At 37.0% G+C, this 19211-nt stretch overlaps 1 protein-coding gene across 6 annotated transcripts in view; it reads left to right on the top strand.

The window, feature by feature from the left end:
• The window catches only part of Clock (clock circadian regulator), a 191857-nt gene that overhangs the window by 47776 nt on the left and 124870 nt on the right, over positions 1-19211 (top strand). For 4 of the 6 annotated variants that reach the window (XM_023710913.1, XM_004627517.2, XM_023710911.1 and 1 more), the window contains exon 3: positions 14786-14919. The gene's annotated coding sequence lies outside the window, so the exon portion shown is untranslated. Of the gene's footprint in view, positions 1-14770; positions 14920-19211 lie in introns of all 6 variants that reach the window. The other 2 variants (XM_023710915.1, XM_023710914.1) reach the window with 2 other exon arrangements.

Below are 19211 nucleotides of genomic sequence, written 5' to 3'. Positions count from 1 at the left end.
GGGGAGGTACGGCGGAGTGGTGGGGGGTGGCCCGAGGGGGTGGGAGTGAGTCCGGCCCACTCTGCGCCTGGGCTGGGACTGGTCACGCCCGCGCAGGGTAGCAGGAAGCTCTCCACACACTCACCGGACCTGGGCTAGGACTGGGTCTCCATCTAATATATTTTACATAGTCCTACATAACTGTCATTTTGAGAGCTCTTTATTTTTTATCTAGGACCATACATCGCCTTCTCTTGCCTTCTGGATTATGTTCTTTGTTATTTTCTATATGCTGTGTCTGGAGGTATTAGAATATTTTGAGTTTGTATAACTGGAAAATACTTTTAGTTTTCAAAGGTATGTTTGCTGAGTATAAAATTCAATGATGACAGATTTTTTTTTCTTTCAGTCCTTTGAATTAATTAGTCTAGTTTCTTACACACTTGGTCTTTTTTTTTCTTTCTAATGTGGAATAAGATGCTATTTAATTTTGTTCTTTCAGAGCTAATTTTTTATATGTGTATGCTTTAATATTTTTTTCTTTACAGTAAGTTTTGGAGAATTTCATTTTTGTGTATCTTGGTATGATTTTATTCAAATTTCTTGTGCAAAAGTTTCATTTTTCTTGGAAATGTGCTATAATTTCAACTAAATTCAGAAATTTTAAACCTTTAATATTTATTTTCTACCCTTTTCTACTTTGAGAATTCTAATTATATGAATATACTTTTCTTGATTTTGACACAGAGTGAACTATTATATGACTGAAGTGTAAATTCATTTTTATTTTGGACAATTTTTAGTGTTATATTCATTTAAGTTTACAAATAATTTATGTGCAATGTACAATCTATTAATCTCATGCTATGTATTTAACTCAGAAATATTTTTCTGAAATTCAAAAAAAATACTGAACAAATATATTGAATAAATTTAAAAAATTGAGAAAAAAAAAAGATTCTGCAAAGCAAAGGAAATAGAACAGAGATAGCTTACAGAATGTGAGAAACTCTGTGCCAAAAGTTCATCCAAATAGGATTAGTATCCAGGACAGATGAAGGATTAGAAATTAAAAGCTGAATACCAAAAACATTTTTTCTTGTCAATAAATGAGCAAATGATCTGGATAGATGTTTCTCAAATGCAAATGGACAGTGGAAAAATAGTATAGTGGTGGTGATTGGTGGCAAAATTTGGCCTTTCTGAAATCTAGAAGCCAAACTCTTGACAGTAACTTGGTGAATTAAAAAAGGATAGTCAGGAACTGGGAAGGAACTGACAAAGAAGCCACAGTGAAGTTGGCTAGGTGCACCATAACATAGAGGAAAAAATGAAGCAATCTGGAGGCTGTCCCAGCTTTGCAACTCAGCAGGAGAGGAACTGGGCTCCACAGAAGCAAGGTCCCAGTGCCAAGAGCTGAGATTATAGGGAAAATAACAGTAGGCTGAGGCAGTGGCATGGGCCTCAAGAGGAGCCCACTTCAGTTGTGAACTGCAAAAGCAGCATGGTGTTTTGTTCTGAGGGGACTTCTTGTACATGGAAATTGGCAGGTACAAACAAACAAAGATTCCAGGGTGTGTGTGCTTGTCTGCTTGCTGTATCACTGCAGAGCGTTTAATCCGAGGAAATTTCAGGAAGGGGTTGTATATAAATCTGGGACTCAGGACAACTAAAAATTTATTTTAGTATTCTAGCTATACTCCCACAGTGACTGGATGAGAGAGAGCCATGAGATACAGCTGTGGACAGGGAACAGACTAGCAATATAACTTCTGAGAAATTTAAACTTGGCTGGAAAGGACATACCCTGTTGAATCCTGTTTGAGTTGTGAGCAGAAACTGGTCCCAAGGTGGGTCTGAAAGTGCTGGCATTAAATACGGAAAGCCTTGCCTTGCATATGTCTAATAGAGATAGGAAGTCTGATTGCTTTCTGTTTACCAACATGAGGGAGGACACATCTCAGCTTGGACATTTTTGCAGCCAGGGAGGGTAAAACAGAGGTGCTGCTGGAATGGGATGGGAGCAATCTGAAAAATTCATAGGCTGTAAAGCTAGGTGGAAAAAACTAAGTAGTTGCATTTTATAATTGCAGATCCAGGAAGGATACTGCTCATTCAAAAAAAAAAAAAGAATTTTTTTTGTTGTTTGTATCTTCCCTCCCTTCTTCATTTCTTTACCCCTCTCTTCTCTCCTTTCCTTCTCTTTTGTTTTCGTTTTTTTTTTTCCTCCACTGTTGTATTAGGATTTGGGGAATTTTTCTTTGTCATTTTTTTTTCTTTTTCCTTTTAAAAAATAATTCTCCCTCTTTTTTTTTTTCCTGTCTTCTATTTCTCATTCCTTCTCTTTTGTTGTCTTTATTTAATTCTGTTGACTATCCTTCCATTCCTTAATGGAATCCTCTGTCTCCCTTTTCTCTCCTTTTTCTTATCCCCCATTTATTTTTCAAATTTTTCTTTTTGTATTACCCAATTCCCAATCCCCATCTTTTTCATAGTTTAATAGTCAAGCTGCATCAACTTTTTAGATCTAAAGACACATCAGTCTTTAGTTTTGATACATTATAGTAATAACTCATTACTGTTGAATTCTTTTCTAACATTAATGGAGGTACAGTGGTTTCATTTAGCATGTGTTTGCTGTATGTCAAACATTGGATTTGGGTTTGTCATACTATAATTATAAATTTCTATGGTTAAGGGTTATATATTACTTGTTCTTGGGATATGTCCATACAGTTTGTCTTGGATGATATTACTGTTGTTAGTTTATTTGATGTTGCCAAGGGTTACAAAGTTGCTGCTATTAATAGGTTTTCACTGCATGCCAATACCCAGATTACCTTTGTGACAATAATATTGTGGCCCATTATTGGAGAACCAAGTGGTGGGCCAATTACACTGCATCCTTCCCTTCTAGTTTAACAGAGATGATCTGATCTTGGGACAGAGGCAAAAACAGTATCTGTAGTTGGCCGTGCCCACAGGGTCTCACAAGAAGCAAACTTAACTACAGAGATCTCCATACTAGTAACAGAGTCTTTCCACTGAAAGCACCTACACACCTAAGCATACAACAAACAAAAACAATGGAAACATGAGAATACTAGGCAACAAAAGGCCTCACCAGATTCCCAACTCCCCCAGAGCAGATTCTTGGGGCATTAAAGGAAGGGAAGCAAAACATGGGTGAATTATTCAAAAGAATAATAGAGATTTTAAAAGAGGTTAGTAAGTTGCTTTGCAGGGCTCGCATGAAGATAACATTAAATAGATAATAGATGTAACAAATGTCCAGGGGCTTATAGAAGCAGCATTTTATAGATAAAAGGCTAGCTGAGCTAAACATAAGAATACAAAACATGAGTGATCAATTCAGTAAAGAATTAAGAGTTTAGGAGAAGGTTCCAAACAGAATTTTATTGAAAATATAGACAGCAAAAGTGACCAGTGTGTGAACAGAATATCAGAATTAGAAGACAGGGATATTTTTAAAAATCACCAGTTACTCAAGAAGTACCTTACAAGTAAGAACTTGGAAAATGGCTCCAGCAGGTGCTAGATAAAGCAAAAACAAATCAAATTCATTGAAATAAGTGAAAAATTAGAAGGAAGCACAAAGATTGAAAACCTGTTTTCAGAATTAATAGTAGAATACTTTCTAAATATGGGGAAAGAATTAAACATACCAATAAGTAAAACATATAGATCCCTAAACAACCCTAATCAAAAGGGAGTCTCTCCGCATCACATCATAGTCAGAAATGCAGAAGTCCAGCACAGGGACAGAATCTTAAAGAATGTTAGAAAACAGTGACAAAGGTAAACCCAGTATCATTACATCAGACTTCTCAACACAAATCTTAAAAGCCAAGAGAGCCAGAAAGTTTCACACCCTTGAAAGATAACCACTTCTAGCTCAGACTTAAATATGCTGTTAAATTATTTTTCAAAATTGATGGAGAAATAAAATATTTCCATGACAAGGAATACCTCAATAATTATGATTGTTGGCCGAGGAGGTAGCTCAGTGGTCTAAGCACCTGCCTGGCAAGTGCAAGAACTCAGAGTTGATCCCCAGTAGTGCATGCCATGCTGGCCACAGAAACGATATGGTGGCACACACCTGTAATCCCAGAATTGGGGAGGCTGAGACAGGAGGATCACTATGAGTCCAAGCAGCATAGCAAGACCTTGTACCAAAAAAATAAAATAATTTTTAAAAATATGATTGTTAAAATGGCACTCCAAAAAATTCTCTAGGTTATCCTAAAAAGTCAGGGAAGCCATCCATTCTAACAAACCCTAATAAATAAGGCAGGGTAAGCAGATGGGCAGAAAGAAGGAAGAAAGGAAGGAAAAAAGGAAGGTGGAAAGGAAGAAGGGAAGGAAACCAGCAACAGGAAAATAATGCAATGACAGGAATAGCTGTGTACCTTCTAGCAATAATTCTTAATATGAAAGGTTCAGTTTCCTAATCAAAAGACACATTGGCAGAGGAGATCAAAACCCAAAACTCAATCATGTACAGTATACAAGAAGCACATTTAATCCAAAAGAAAATTAACAGATTAAAAATCAAAGGATGGAGTATTTCATGAAATGAGCACATGGGAAAAAAAATACCAGTAGCTATCATAATCACAGACAAAATGGATTTTAAGCCAAGGGAACAATTCAGCAGGAAAAGGTAGCAATTATAAATACATATGCACAAAAACCAGATATTTCCAACTTTATAAAATAAATACAACTTGACATTAAAAAATCAGATAAACACCAGTAGATCATCTAGACAAAAATATCAGCATTGAACCAAACCTTTGAACAAATGGATTTAATAGATACCTGTAGTGTTTCATCTAGCAACAACAAAATACCCATTTTTCTCAGTAGCATATGGGACTTTCTCCTAAATGGACTACTTGATAGCCCATGAAAAATGCTTAATTCAATATAAAAGAATGGAAATCATCAAGTGCATATCATCAGATAGTATTGCTGTGAAACTAGTGGCAAAAGAAACCATAGAAATTGTGCAGTGCTTGGAAATTAAATAAAACAGTTTTGAACAATCATTGGGTCACAGAAGAAGTCAAGGAAGAAATTAGTTCTAGAATCAATGATGCCAGTACAACATACTGGAAACTATGGGACATAAAACAGTCCAAGGAGTGAAGTTCATAGTCAAGGATGCCTACATCTGAAAAACAGAGCAAGTCCAAATAAGTCATCTCATAATGTATCTCAAGGTCATAGACAAACAGGAACAGTCCAAATCCAAAACTGCTATAAGGAAAAAAATTATAATGATCAGAGCAGAAATTAATGAGATTGAGATTAAAGAAACAATACAGTTAATGAACGTAAGAGTTAGTTCCTTGAAAGAGTAAACAAAATAAGCAACCCTGTAGCCAGTCCTTACCAAAAAAAAGGTGGGGGTAGGGGGAGTTGCACACAAATCAATGCAATTAGAAAAGAAAAAGACATAAAATGGACACTGCCAAAATTCAGAAGATTACTGATAATTACTTGGAGAACCTGTACTGTAATAAAAATTGAAATTCAGAAGAAATGGCTAGATTCCTAGGTACACGTGGACTATTAAAATGGAACCAAGAAGATACAAAAACAAATGAACAATCCAGTAACAGGCAATGGAATTGAAGAAATAATAGAAAGACCTAACTAAGAAAAGCTGGTATCCTGATGGAGTCAGTACTGAATTTTATAAGAACTTTAGAGAAGATCTGAGACCAGTGCTCTTCAAATGCTTTAATGAAAAGGAAAGTAACAGAGTATTCCCAAAGTCATTCCTGGAAGTTAGCATTACTCTGATTCCAGAATCAAAAAAAGGAGTCAACCAGAAAAGAGAACTATAGGCCAATCTCTGTAATGAACTCAAATGCAGAAATCCTCAACAGTAATCTAGCAAACAGGATGCAGTAAATCTCAAAAAATTTTCAGAGATGCCAGTTGTTCAACATATACAAATCATAAGTAGGTCAATTGCATAAACGGAAGTATGGAAACAATGTGCTTGTTTCAATGATACAGAAAAAGATTTTGACAAAATCCAACATTGATAATAAAAATACTGAAGACTATAGGTGTAGGGAAGGACCTTATGTCAATCTGATAAAAGATAGTTAAGCTCTGCTAATGGCTAGCATCATATTACATGGGAAGAAACTGAAAGCTTTTCCTCTAAAATGAGGGACAAGGATGCCTGCTATCACTAGTACTACTCAATATCTTGAAATATTAGCTAGAGTAATCAGGTAAGAGAAAACATAAAAGGGATATTTTAGAAAAGGAAGGAATCAAATTGCTATTATTTTCAGACAACTAAATTCTTTTCATAGAAGATTCAAAAAATTCTACCAAAAGAGTTTTGCAGTGAATAATCATTTGTTAGGATAGCAATATATAAAGTCAATATGTAATTTTTTTATTAATATGGGGTATAGAGGGTCTCACTACATAGATCTGACTCATAGTGATTCTCCTGTTTTCAGCCTCCCAAGTACTGGGATTACAGGTGTGCGCCACCATACTTAGTCTCAACATCTCAGTGTGCTTTGGGGACCAGTGTGCTGGTATGGCACACCAGGAATGTAACCCTGGCCACTGAGCTCTGCCTAAGCAGTCACTTCAGTCTGCTGAGCTATCTGGCTGGCCCTTAATATGTAAAAATTAAGAGAGGGAAAAGAGAAGAGCTAGGAATGATGAATAAGTCCAGCCATACAGTTATATGTAGAAGATGGGCAAGGCAATGATCCTGAGAATCTTCAGAAGATTTTTGAATCTAGCAGTTAATTGGAAAGATTCTCACCCTGACTAACTATATATACTGATACCTGTGAACTAAACTACTGCACTGCAGATGGTAATTTGTAATAGTAGTTTCATGCTTGGAGTGCCTGTCATTCTGGTCTTCTGAATATGGGCTGCTTGTCATAACATGCCAGTTGTTGCTAGGATGTCTCTTGGGTAGATGGTTGTTCAAAAAGAAGTGGGTGGTGAATGAAAGCAAGAGACAGGAAAAGGAATATTGTGGGACTGTCCTGCTTCAAGGTTGTATATGGTAAGATTTTTGGACTTATGTGTAAATATAAGAAGTATATAATTCTTTATGTTTATTTTTAAAATATAATGTAATTTTTAAAATGTCTTTATCATATTATTCAGGGACTTAAAATTCAACATATCAATACTTGATGAAAAATACCTGTTCCATATTATGCCTAAGATGTTTGATATGCAGACACATAGTGAGGTTAAGCTTAACATAAGTTGTATGGTAATAACAATAAGCTTGTCTTCTGGATGGTTAACAACCTAAGTTTGCAGACCAAAATTAGAGAAAAAGGAGGGCTGCAAGGAAAGCCAACATTTTGGCCCTAGCCTTCTAAGGTCAATTAAGGCTCAGGACATATGAGAACTTGTACTGCAACGTCATGTAACTCGGTAGTGTCCCAAATTTTCTGATCAAGGAGATTATGGGCCCGAAGAGGAAAGTGATCAATGATGTAGAGTGTGCCTAAGGAGAGTCACATGGAGAGAAAACACTCTCTCAGGCTTTCACAGAGAGCATATTGGCCAAGCAATGGCCATGACTCATCCACATGGCTGAAACTGACAAAAGATCTACAATTTGAGGTACAGGATCTCAGCATAAATCCTGAGGGGATTTCACTGACCTTATCAGACCTAAAAGCTACAACTCTTGTTGCATAGGTCCTGCTTCACCTTGGTCTTAACCATCCAGCAGAGAAGTATAAAAACGAAATATAAGAAGTAAAGCCATGCTGTTATGTTGCGCTGTAGGGGACTCAGGTCAACAATTTCTGACATTGCCAGTCAAGCGGAAGACCCAATACTATTATGGGCTACTGGACTCTTTTAGAATATTTTGCTGAGTTAACACACCTATAATATTCAAATAACGGTACTTAACCAAAAAAAGGGATACAGATGAATGTCCATTTTGTATCTGTGTATTCAAAGTGGTTAGGATAGATATATAGTTACATTCTCTTAATGAATAGAGTGATTTGTTCTAATGGTGTTTGTAAATAGGATATCATGTTTGCATCTTGTACAGCAGTTAACCACTAGGAAGAATGTATGCAATGTGTTAATTATTGAAAGTATCTTACCAATTTGATTTCAAACTGTCTCATTGCTATTTGTTTATCAATAAAAATATGGGAAAAAATACATAAAATTAAAAAATATGTAAAAATTAGTAGTGTTCCTAAACACAGTATTAAACTTACCAAGAAAGAAAAGAGAACAATAATACCCTCATAATAACATCAAGAAAAATGAAATACTTAGGCATTTAATCTAACCAAGGAAATGAAAAACCTCTACAATGAAAGCTACATTACTCTTAAAAGAGGAAGTAAAATAGTACTTTGGCAAATGGAAAGATATTCCCTATTCTTGGATAGATAGAACTGTACTTTAAAAATTAGTATCCATATTTAGTTCAGTCCCAGTAGAAATGCCAGTAGTATTCCTCAGAATTAGAGAAACAAAATTGATTTAGACTCCAGGGAGACATAGGCTAGCAGTAGCAATCCTCAGCAACAAAAAAGGTGGGAGGTGTTGTAATCCTGGACTTCAGGAAATACTACAAAGCTATAGTAAGAAGAATAGCATGATTAAAAAAATAATAACATGGTATTGGCAAAAACACAAACATGGATCTTTAGAACAGAGACTACAGGAACTATTCGTGTTCCATTCAGCTATCAAAATTTGACAACGGGGCCAGAAGTCTACAGTGAAATAAGGATAGCTTCTTTAACAGATGATTTGCAGAAAACTGTCTTTCCACATGTATAAGATGGAATTGGACTTATATCTCACTGTGGGCTCAAAATCAAAATAGATTGAAGATCTAAAAATTACAGCAGAAACACTTCATATGCTGGAAAATAAAATAGGTAAAACTCTTGGAGAAAAGCAAGGATTTTCTGAACAGAGCCCCAGTTGCAACATGGCACAATACACAGAATCAACAAATGAGATCAGATGAAAAAGTTTCTATACAACAAAAGACATAGCAACAGAATGAAGAGACAACCTGTAGATTGGGGAAAAAATTGTGCCAGCTATTGTTCTACAGAAGACTAATATCTAGAATATTTCAGAACTCACAAAAGTTGACCTATCCCAAATAAAAGACCCAATCAAAAACGATCAACTGAAAGGAACAGACGTTTTTCGGAAGTAATACCAGTGGACAGTAAAATACATGAAAAACTGCTCAACATCACTGGCTATTACAGAAATGCAAATTAAAACAACACAAATTTCTTATCCCAGAAGGAATGGCTATGATCAAGAAATGATATAACCACAAATGCTGGTGAGACTGTGATGTGAAAGGAATCATTGTGCATTTTTGGTTGGAATTAAACTAGTATAGTCACTAATGAATATCAGTATAAAAAGGTTCCTTAAAACACTAAAAGAAGAAATTTCATTTGATCTAGCTATTCCCCTTAAGCTGTCTTCTACAAGGAGTTAAAAAATCACACCCTAGTTATAGCAACATAATTGGCAATAGCTAGATCATAGAAACAGCCTGTATGTCTATGAACAGATGAGCAGAGGAAATGTGCTATTTATGCAAAATGAAGTACTATTGATTGTACCATAAGGAAAGATAAAATTGAGTCATTTGTCTGAAAGTGTAGCACCTTGAAACAATGTTAAGTGAATAAAAGGAGACACAAGAGGTTCAATATCAGTTTCTTTCATATGAGAGATAGAACTTGCACAAATGGGAAGGGAATGAAGTGACACAAGAGGGCAGTCGAAGAGGAAAAGGGGATTAAAAGAATTAAGATGTTGTATAAATGTATTACTCTCCCTATAATGTGATCATTACATACTGCAAACATGTACTAATAAAAAGTAATTTAGAAAAAATAAACACAAGTGGCCAATACATGTATTTGTTTAGCTAGAATTCTTCAGCATCTTTAGCTGTCAGGGAAAAGAAATTGAAACTTGCAGAAGTTTCAATAGACATGTCGGAATGGCTATTGTTAAGAAACAAAAATAGCAAATGCTTGTGAAGATGTGGAGAAAAGGGGCCCTTGTGCACTGTTCGTAAGAATATAAATTAGTAGTCAGTATAGGAAAGTATGTGGAGGTTCTTCAAAAAACTAAAAATGAAACCATCATATCCATCAGTACCATTCCTACAATCCATGTTCATTCTAGCACTATTCACAGCAATCAGATTATAGACTCATCCTAGATGCTTATCAGTGGATGAATGGGTAAAGAATATGCGTTATACATGCACATTGACATATTGGTCATAAGAAAGGATGAAATGTCATTTGGAGAAAAGGGGACTATCATCTTAAATAATTCAGACTTACAAAGACAAGTATCTCATTTTTTTTTTATACATATATGAGTCTGTTAGGATGGGAGAGATGGATGGTATTGATATAGGGGAATGAAACTCCCAACCTGAAAGGTACCTTGAACGAGTTCGTGTTCTCTAAAACCAAAGAATGAATTTTAGGAACAAGTGGAGGTTAAGAGCATGATATAATTTTGAGGGGAAAGAAAGTGTCTGTCTAAGAGAGGGATAAAAGGGGGACCTGTGCAGGTTGCCCCGTGGAGCTGTCTCTTCCAGGGATTTTTATAGAGTAAAATCATGTGGTGAAGCAGGTCTAAGGTTGAAAACATGAGAACCTAGTGGTTGACCATAGTTTCATCCTACCTCAACCAATGAGATTATAAGCACCATTGCTTAGGTAAAATTGATTAAATCCAGGACCAAATAAGGAATCAAGTCATATAGCAAGCAAGCATGAATAAGGAATAGGGTCTTTTCCTGTTGGGGGTTGGGTTAGTGACTCTTTTGGGCTCTTTCAGGGTGATTGTTACCTATTTAGAATATCAATCTCTGATGCCCATCCCTAGGAAAGTATGTGGCTGCATTTGTTTACTCTTTTGTCTCGAGGTCTGGCCCATAACAGGAATGTCTGTCTCTTTCAAAGTTGCAAAGTCACCTTGTCTTCTATGGTCTCCTTGAGGGCCTAGCCCTGTCTGACTGCCTATAATATTTCTAATTTAGCTGCCTGCAACAGTATGATACATGAAGGGTGATATTAGGGAAGTGAAAAGGTATGGGAGAGGTGTAATAGAAGATGATAGGGTGGGTATAATCAAAGCACATGATATCACGTATGCAAGTGTCACAGTGATTTACATTTTTTGCACAATTAATATACCTTAATTAAAAATTAAATACTTTATTGTTAATTTTTTTAAAATTTTTTTTAAATTTATGTATGTGTGTGTGTAGTTGTGTGTGTGTGTGTGTGTGTGTGTGGCCAGCTCAGCCCACCAGAGGGCGCGGCTGGCTGGCATGTGGTGCTGGGGGATTGAACCGTGGTCCCTTTGCTTTGCTAAGCTTGTTCAAATAGGTGCTTTAGACCACTGAGCCATCTCACCAGCCCCTTTATTGTTAATTGACCCAATATATTTGTTCAAAATATTACTAATGATGTGTTGTTTATGCATATGCATGTATATGTATGTGTGTAGTAACTTGGATGTATAAGTGAAATTAATGATAGGAATGATACAAAGAAGTTGAATTACTTTGCATTTTGTAAGGCACTCCCACTGTTACTTGAAAATGTACTTGGGTTAATTATGATTGTTATATTGCAAACTCCAGTACAACTAGTAAAATATTTTTTTAAAGAAGAGAGAAATGGAATCACATAAAATGCTCATTTAAAACCACTGCAATCTGTAGCCCCACAAAACAACAGCAGTAACAAAAATAAAAAATTCTAGAACCATATGAAAAGAAAGTGCAAAGCAAAACTAGGAACAAAGACAGGGACAATGAATTAAAAAAAAAAAAAAAGCAAATGGGGTGGGTTGTCTCAGTTACTTTTCTCTCATTGCTGGGACAAAATACTCGACCCTCAGAATTAAAGAAGAAAAGCTTTATTTAGCTCACAGTGTATGGAGGTTTCAGTCCATATTTGCTAGGTCCAAGGCAGAGTGCCATGTGGTAGAAGTCAGCAGTTCATGGCAACAGAAAACAGCAAAGAGCAAAGGCAAAAGGGAGGACCAGTATCAGCAGTGACAGAGGCAAACATCTCTCCTTCCTTCTGTTGCCTTCAGGCTATCTGCCCCAGGGTGGGTGTAGCACTTATACCCATAATCCCAACAGCATTTATACACATAATCCCAGCAATACTCAGACTCATAATCCTAACATTGGATTATGTATTAATCACAAACTCTAGAAGCTGCCCCAGTGACTGCATGAGGCTTTGGGGGTACACCTAGATTCAAACAATAACGTTCTGTTCCTAGACCCTTGAAGACTCACGTACATCCCTAAATGCACAAGGCATTTTAGTCCATCTCTAAGAGTTGCCAAAGTCCTAGTTCCAGCATTGTTGAAAAGTCCATGTCCCAAGTCTCCTCCAAGATCTAAGGCAAACTCTTAGCTGTGAGCCCCATACAAATGAAAAGTTAAACACTTTCAACATTCAGTGGCACAAGATAAATATTACCATTCCAAAAGGTACAGGCAAGAGGAATACGGGACCAAAGCAAGTCCAAAATCGAGCAGGGCAAACATTAAGTCTTTCAGTTCTGTGTGGAACATCCAAAGTAATCTGTGATGAGTTGTGAGCTCCAAAAGCCTTACATGGCTCCGCCCCCATGGTATTTCTAGGGGATGTAGCTCCCATGGCTTCTGTCTTAGGCCAGTTTTGCTCTCTTGCAGCTTTTCTTAGATGATCCATGTTCCTGGCTTTTCCAAACTTCTAGGTTCTCCACCCTACTTAGGCTTCTCACTCACAGCTTTACACACTGCCCTACCAAGGGCACACTGCCTGGCCTCCTAGGCCTTATAAAATCTAGGTGGAAGCCTTCTTAATCTCAGAACTCTGACATTCTGCCTTTTCTTCACTGCTGCTTAGAATGCAAAAGTAGCCAATCCACTTGAAAAAGCACTGTGACAGCTGCTTATAAAACTAAGCATACGTTTGTTATATGGTCCAGCAACTGTACTTCTTGGAATCTTCCCTTTGTAGTTGAAAATGTTAAATAAATCAAGTCAGTTTGAGTATCATACACATTGTATGATTTCAGCAAAGGCAAAATTGTAGCGGCAGTATTAGTGAGTTGTTTCAGAGAGGGCACACATAAAGGTTTTGGGGCAGGAAACTAATCTGATGTACTAGTATATATTAATCATTATGTTTGTCCAAACCTATAAAATGTACAATACCCAGTGAAACTTAACATAAACTGAATTTTGGGTACAGGTCATCAATTATAGCAAATGTACAATCTGAGGTATTGTATATGGCCAAGGTGCATGTGTGCACAGGGCATGTGGGGAAAAAATCTACTTAGTCCTTAGTTTTGCTGTAAACCTAAAATGGCTCTATTATTCAACAGAAGAAACATACTGATGTAAAGTGGTTTTTTTTTGGTTAATACTTAAAATAGTATTTTTATATAATAGCAATTAAAGTGCTCTTAGTATTGTGACAGGTGTTGAAATTTATAAGAATTTCAATTTTAATTGTTAATAAAAGTATGAAAATACATGATGGGATTGTATCATTAAAATCATACTGGATGAATAACATAATAACATGTATCTCATAAGAATGCTATGAACATTGAATCAGTACATGTAAAGTTCTTAAAGTAGGACTTACGCATAGGAAAGTCCATGGTAATTATCCAAAATTGAGAAGCCTAAAAATGACCATTCTTCTGTTACTCTGCATGATGAGCCCCTGAAGGTCAATTGAGCCCTTTCATCTGTCCATAGGGAGGCTGGTTACTGGCCCAAGGCAGCCCTCCCTTGTGCCTCGATCTCGCTCAGCTCCCTTCACAGTGCACAAGAACAGTTATTATAGTTATACGGTGAGATTTTAAAATGAGTGCTGCCTTTTAGCCTTACATGAGCATCTATTTCTTTCTTTCTTTTCCCATATCATTTGCTTTTTCATTCTGATCAACCATGACAGACTGCTTTTTTTAAGACTGCTTTATTTTCATACAAAAGTCATATTTTTTCCTGTCTGGCCTTTTGAACATACTGTTTTCTTTGGACAAAACATGTTCTTTCTTTTCTCCACCTCTTTGCTTTATTTGGGTAGATTGTATTCATGATTGCGTTGTGTCCCTTCTTTACTAAAACTTTCCTGACAAACTCTCATAAGACTATATTTTTATAATGGTTTCTCTTCATATTTTTAACATAATTCAAACTTTTCATCTCCACTTGAACTGCTTTATAGACTGAGTTCTCCTAAGGAAGTGATAGGGAACCTTTTTAAGGTTTCAGTGATACAGCCTACTGCAGCATGTTTGTTGTAGGTTCATCACCACTGTCCTAAGGATTGATAGGATCTAATACATGGATTGCCAGGTCTTGGCATATAGGAGGCTCCCAATAAATGTTCTACACATGAATGAATGGATATACACTGAATGCTGGATGCAGATGCCTATAATTCCAGCTACTTAGAAGACTGAGGCAGGAGGACCATAAATTTGAGGGCAGCCTGGGCAGCATACTAAGACCTTGTTCCAAAATAAAAATTCAAAAGGCTGTTAATGTAGCCCAGTGGTAGAGGACCTGGGTAGCACAAGGAGGCCCGGAGTGCCATACTCTACTACAAAACCCAAACAGAGAATACAAAAGCTTCAGTGCTGCTTAGAATTTGCTTAGCATTATTTTAGCAATTGCCTTTATTCACAGAGTTGTTTTTTCCAGAGAAGCTGCTGAAACTCAGAAGCTGATTTGGTCACATTCTAAGATGCCTTCAGAATATTCTCCATACCTCCTAAATCAGTCTTTAGAGCTTGGTGGATTTCACTAGATGTCTCCAGTCTTCATTTTGAACTCAGGTATGCTAGCTTTTATTTTATAATTTGTATTCTTAGGACCAGCAAGATAGCTCAGTGGACTAAGTGTCTGCTTAGGCAAGCATAGGGACCAGGATTTGATCCCTGGTACCACATGCCACTCCAGCCCCGACCCCCGGCATGCTGAGCTGGCCACTGAGTCCAGTCATGGTGGTGCACTCCTGTAATCCCAGTGCTGGGGAGGCTGAAAACAGGATCACTACAAGTCCAAGCTGTGTTGTGAGACCCTGTATGAAATACATAAATTTTTTTAAAAAGTTGTAATTTGGATTCTTATGAAGAGAAAAATTACTCAAAAATAATCCACATGCATTTTCACTTTAACAGTTTCTGATATTTCTCAAAATTACTGCTCAAAAGTAAGAGTTACAACTTGTCTTTGTAGAGATACAGGGAGGTGATTTGCAAATGACTGAAAACTAGAATAAGGATTATTTACTTCCTGCCTGATTTTAGGTTCAGTGATAGTGTATAAGGAGCTGAGGTAAAGAAGAGACAGTCACCTCTGTAGTACCAATGTACCTGTGAATTTCCATGAGGGTCTGAATACTACTAAATTCAACCTCCTGTACAATTTTGTGTGATTGATGAACTAAAAGCAGTAGTATTTTTAAATGGCTGAAAAAAAATGCCTCAAAGAATACTAATTTGTAACGTAAGAGAATTAGGTGAAATTCAAATTTCATTGTTCACAAAGCTTTATTAGAACATAAGACACTTAAAAAATTGTATGGCTGCTTTCAAGCTATAGTGACAACAACTGGTTGAGTCCTTAGGACTCAGAAAACAATGATAGCAACAAAGTTTACTATATGGACTCTTTCTTAATAAGTTGACCCTTCTTATTCTGTATGGTTGAAGTATACTTTGAATGCAAACATTTAAGAGATGAGTTGGGGAAACTTAAAGGAATTTGAGAATTGGGTCTAATTCTCAGTGACATACTTATGCTGTATTCTACCTTGAAAAGTATAACCTATAAGTTAATAGATTAACATGTACTTTTGTAAATCAAGAGAATTGGATTTCCCTGTTATTTTTCTTTTAAAATGGTTGTATGTGAGATTAAGAAAGAAAATTAATATTTGCAGCTTTTACCACGTTTTAATGTTACCTTAATATCTTAAAACAGTTAAAAAGGCTGAATATACCTTCTGTACAGTTTCTGGATTTTTTTTACTGATACATAAAGATTGCCTTTTATTTATAGTTCACAATCTCATTAGCAGTGTACAAAAAATCTCCTTGCTTTGTATCCTTACCAACACTTGAAATTATTAGTATTTTTAATTTTAACTCATCTGATGTATATGTAGTGAGAATATATTCATGTTTCTATGAAGATCTAGCACATTTTTGTATACTTAATATAAGCCTGTTTGCACATTTTTCCTTTTATTAGTACACATTTGTAGTAATGAGTACATTTATTGTGGGGACTTGCTGCATGTAAATAACACTTCTTAATTTAACCCCCTAGTCCTCTCATCTCACTCTGTTCTCTCAAACTGTTCAACCCTTTTCCTGTTGGTAAAAGCTCTTAGGGCCGGGGAGATAGCTCAGTAGAATATCTGAGTTCAATACCAAGTACCACAAAATAATAATAATAATAATAATAAATAAAATAAAAGCTCTTATTTTATTATTTTTTCCATCCCTTCTCCCTTCCCCATCTATTGTTTCCCCTTCCTGTTTAAAGAACATCTTTCTGCTTCCTGTTATTTTTTACTTTGTTCTTATTTGTGTTTTGAGTTTCTCATGTAAGAGAAACGATGAGATATTTAAGAATGTGTCTGATTTATTTCATTTAATAAATGTTATGGTCTCAAAGTGTATTCATTTTCCTGACATAAGTTTCACCTTTTTATGTCAGAGTAGTATTCTATTGTGTAGAAGAAATACGACATTTTTTGATCTATTCATTTGTTAATGAGCATATAGTCCATATCTAGTATTTTGCATGTTTTTCTATTCTGTTGTTTACCTCAATTATCCAAGAAAGATAATTTTAGATTTTTGTTGGATTATGTATTAAAAATTTGTCATCTAACCTTCAGGTTGCTTCTTTACTATTTTAGTGCTGTATGTTCATCTTTTAGTCTTAGTAAAGTTCATTTTACCAAATTAGTATTTTATAGTTAATATTTTTTTGTGTTTCAAGAAATATTTAAAAAATACAAATAAATAGAGACCCAGTCTTAGCCCAGGCCCAGTGAGTGTGGGAGAGCTTCCGGCTACCCTGAGCCTACAGGACCTACAGGTCCCAATCCAGGGGCAGCGTGGGTGAGACCCTATTGCACGCCCTTGGGATGCCCCCCACCACTCCACAGCACCTCCCCCATCCCGCCCGCTGAGTGGGAATTTTTGCTGCATTCCGGGAACCCCCAGACCCAGTCCTAGCCCAGGCCCTGTGAGTGTGTGGGAGAGCTTCCAGCTACACTGCGCCAGCAAGACCTACTGGTTCCAGCCCAGGTTCACAGTGGGTGAGACCATCTTCCGCCCCCTTGAGACGCCCCACACCACTACGCAGCACTCGCCTACCCCACCAGCCTAGTAGGAACTTCTGGCACATTCTGGGAATCCCTGGACACAGTCCTAGCCCAGGCCTAGTGAGTGTGTGGGAGAGCTTCCGACTACCCTGCGCCTGTAGGACCTACTGGTCCCACCCCAGGCACAGCATAGGTGACACCCATTTCACCCTCTTGGGATGCCCCCCATTACTCCGTAGTAACACCCCCACCCCACCCACAGAGTAGGAATTTCTGTCGCGTTCTGGAAACCCCCAGATCCAGTCCTACTCCAGACCCTGTGAGTGTGTGGGAGAGCTGCCTCTCCCCCCTACTCCACCTTGGCATCTCCAGGCTCTGCTCAGGCCTCGCATACAGGCCTGGGGTGAAACCCTTCAGCTGCAGTCCCTGCAGAAAGTTTAGGGGACAGAACCACCCAGCTAGTCCAGGAGCAGGACATCTTGCCAGATGGGCACAAAAGGTTCACCCCCAAGGGCAACAACTGGAAGGAACAGAGCACAGCAGTCAGACCCAAGCCAGACACAGCTGGATAAATCCAAACTTTGTAGATCTACACCTGAACTTCACTAGGTGCTAAGGTGATAACTGCAATAAAGATCTTCAACAAAGGTCAGAAGACAGTGCTACACAAAATGATGAGAAGGAGCAAAATGCAATCTCAAAACCCAAGCCCACCCATAACAAGTACAGAACACTAACACAGAGCAAATTGGGAATCACACAGCTGAAAAGAATGAATCAGTGGCTTCTGAAGCCTCAGAAAGCTATAGAGGAACTCAGATTGGAAATGAAAAAAGAAATCCCTGAATTAATTACATCTCCAGTAAAGAGTAAAATGCAGAAACATATGCAGAAAACCCTATGCCCACCCAGAACAAGTGCAGAGGACACTAGCTCAGCTCAAATGTATGAATTAATAGCATAGATAGTAAATAAGCAACAGTAGAAAGTCATAGAGGAACTCAGAGTGGAATTCTTTTCTACTAGCTCAGCTCAAATGTATGAATTGATAGCATCGATAGTAAATAAGCAACAGCGGAAAGTTAGAGAGGAACTCAGAGCGGAATTCCTTTCTGAAATAAAACAAGAATTCTCAGAACTCATAGCATCTGAGGTAAAGAATCAACTACAGAAACAGAGAGAGGAAACCCAATCTGAAAAAGAAACACTGCAGTAAAAGAATTTATAACTGCTTGTAATGAACACATTGATAAAAAAAAAAGAGATTAGAAAAATGACGGATTCCTTCAGTGAGCAATATAGGAAAGAAACAGATCGCATGAAGCAGAATTAAAGAGATATAGAGGAAATTAAAATCTCAATCACAAGCTTCCAAAACCGTTTAAGTGAAAGTGAAGACAGATTCAGATCTTGAAGACCCTGGTGCGGCTAGTGAAAAGACAAGAAAGGATGTCTTAAAAACAACAAGGATGCATGAAAGAATAATCCATCACCTGCAAGATGATGCAAAGATGAACAATGTGAGACTAATAAGCATCAATGAGAAAGAAGGAGTCAAAAGAAATGACATTAAAAAAATATGGGCTGAAGTAATAGCAGAAAACTTCCCAAACATGAGGAAACAATGTGATATTCAGGTAACCGAAGTATGCAGAATGCCAATTAAGCTCAACCCAATTAAAAACACACCAAGACATATAATAGTCAAGATCCCAGAAATTCAGCACAAGAATAATCTACTGAAAGCCGCTAGAGAAAAGAAGCAGATCACATTCAAAGGAAAAC

This window comes from Octodon degus, unplaced genomic scaffold (assembly GCF_000260255.1).
Source record: "Octodon degus isolate 3935 unplaced genomic scaffold, OctDeg1.0 scaffold00019, whole genome shotgun sequence".
Lineage (NCBI taxonomy): Eukaryota > Metazoa > Chordata > Mammalia > Rodentia > Octodontidae > Octodon > Octodon degus.
Note: the sequence above shows the minus strand (reverse complement) of the source record. Positions and strands in the feature narration are given on the sequence as shown.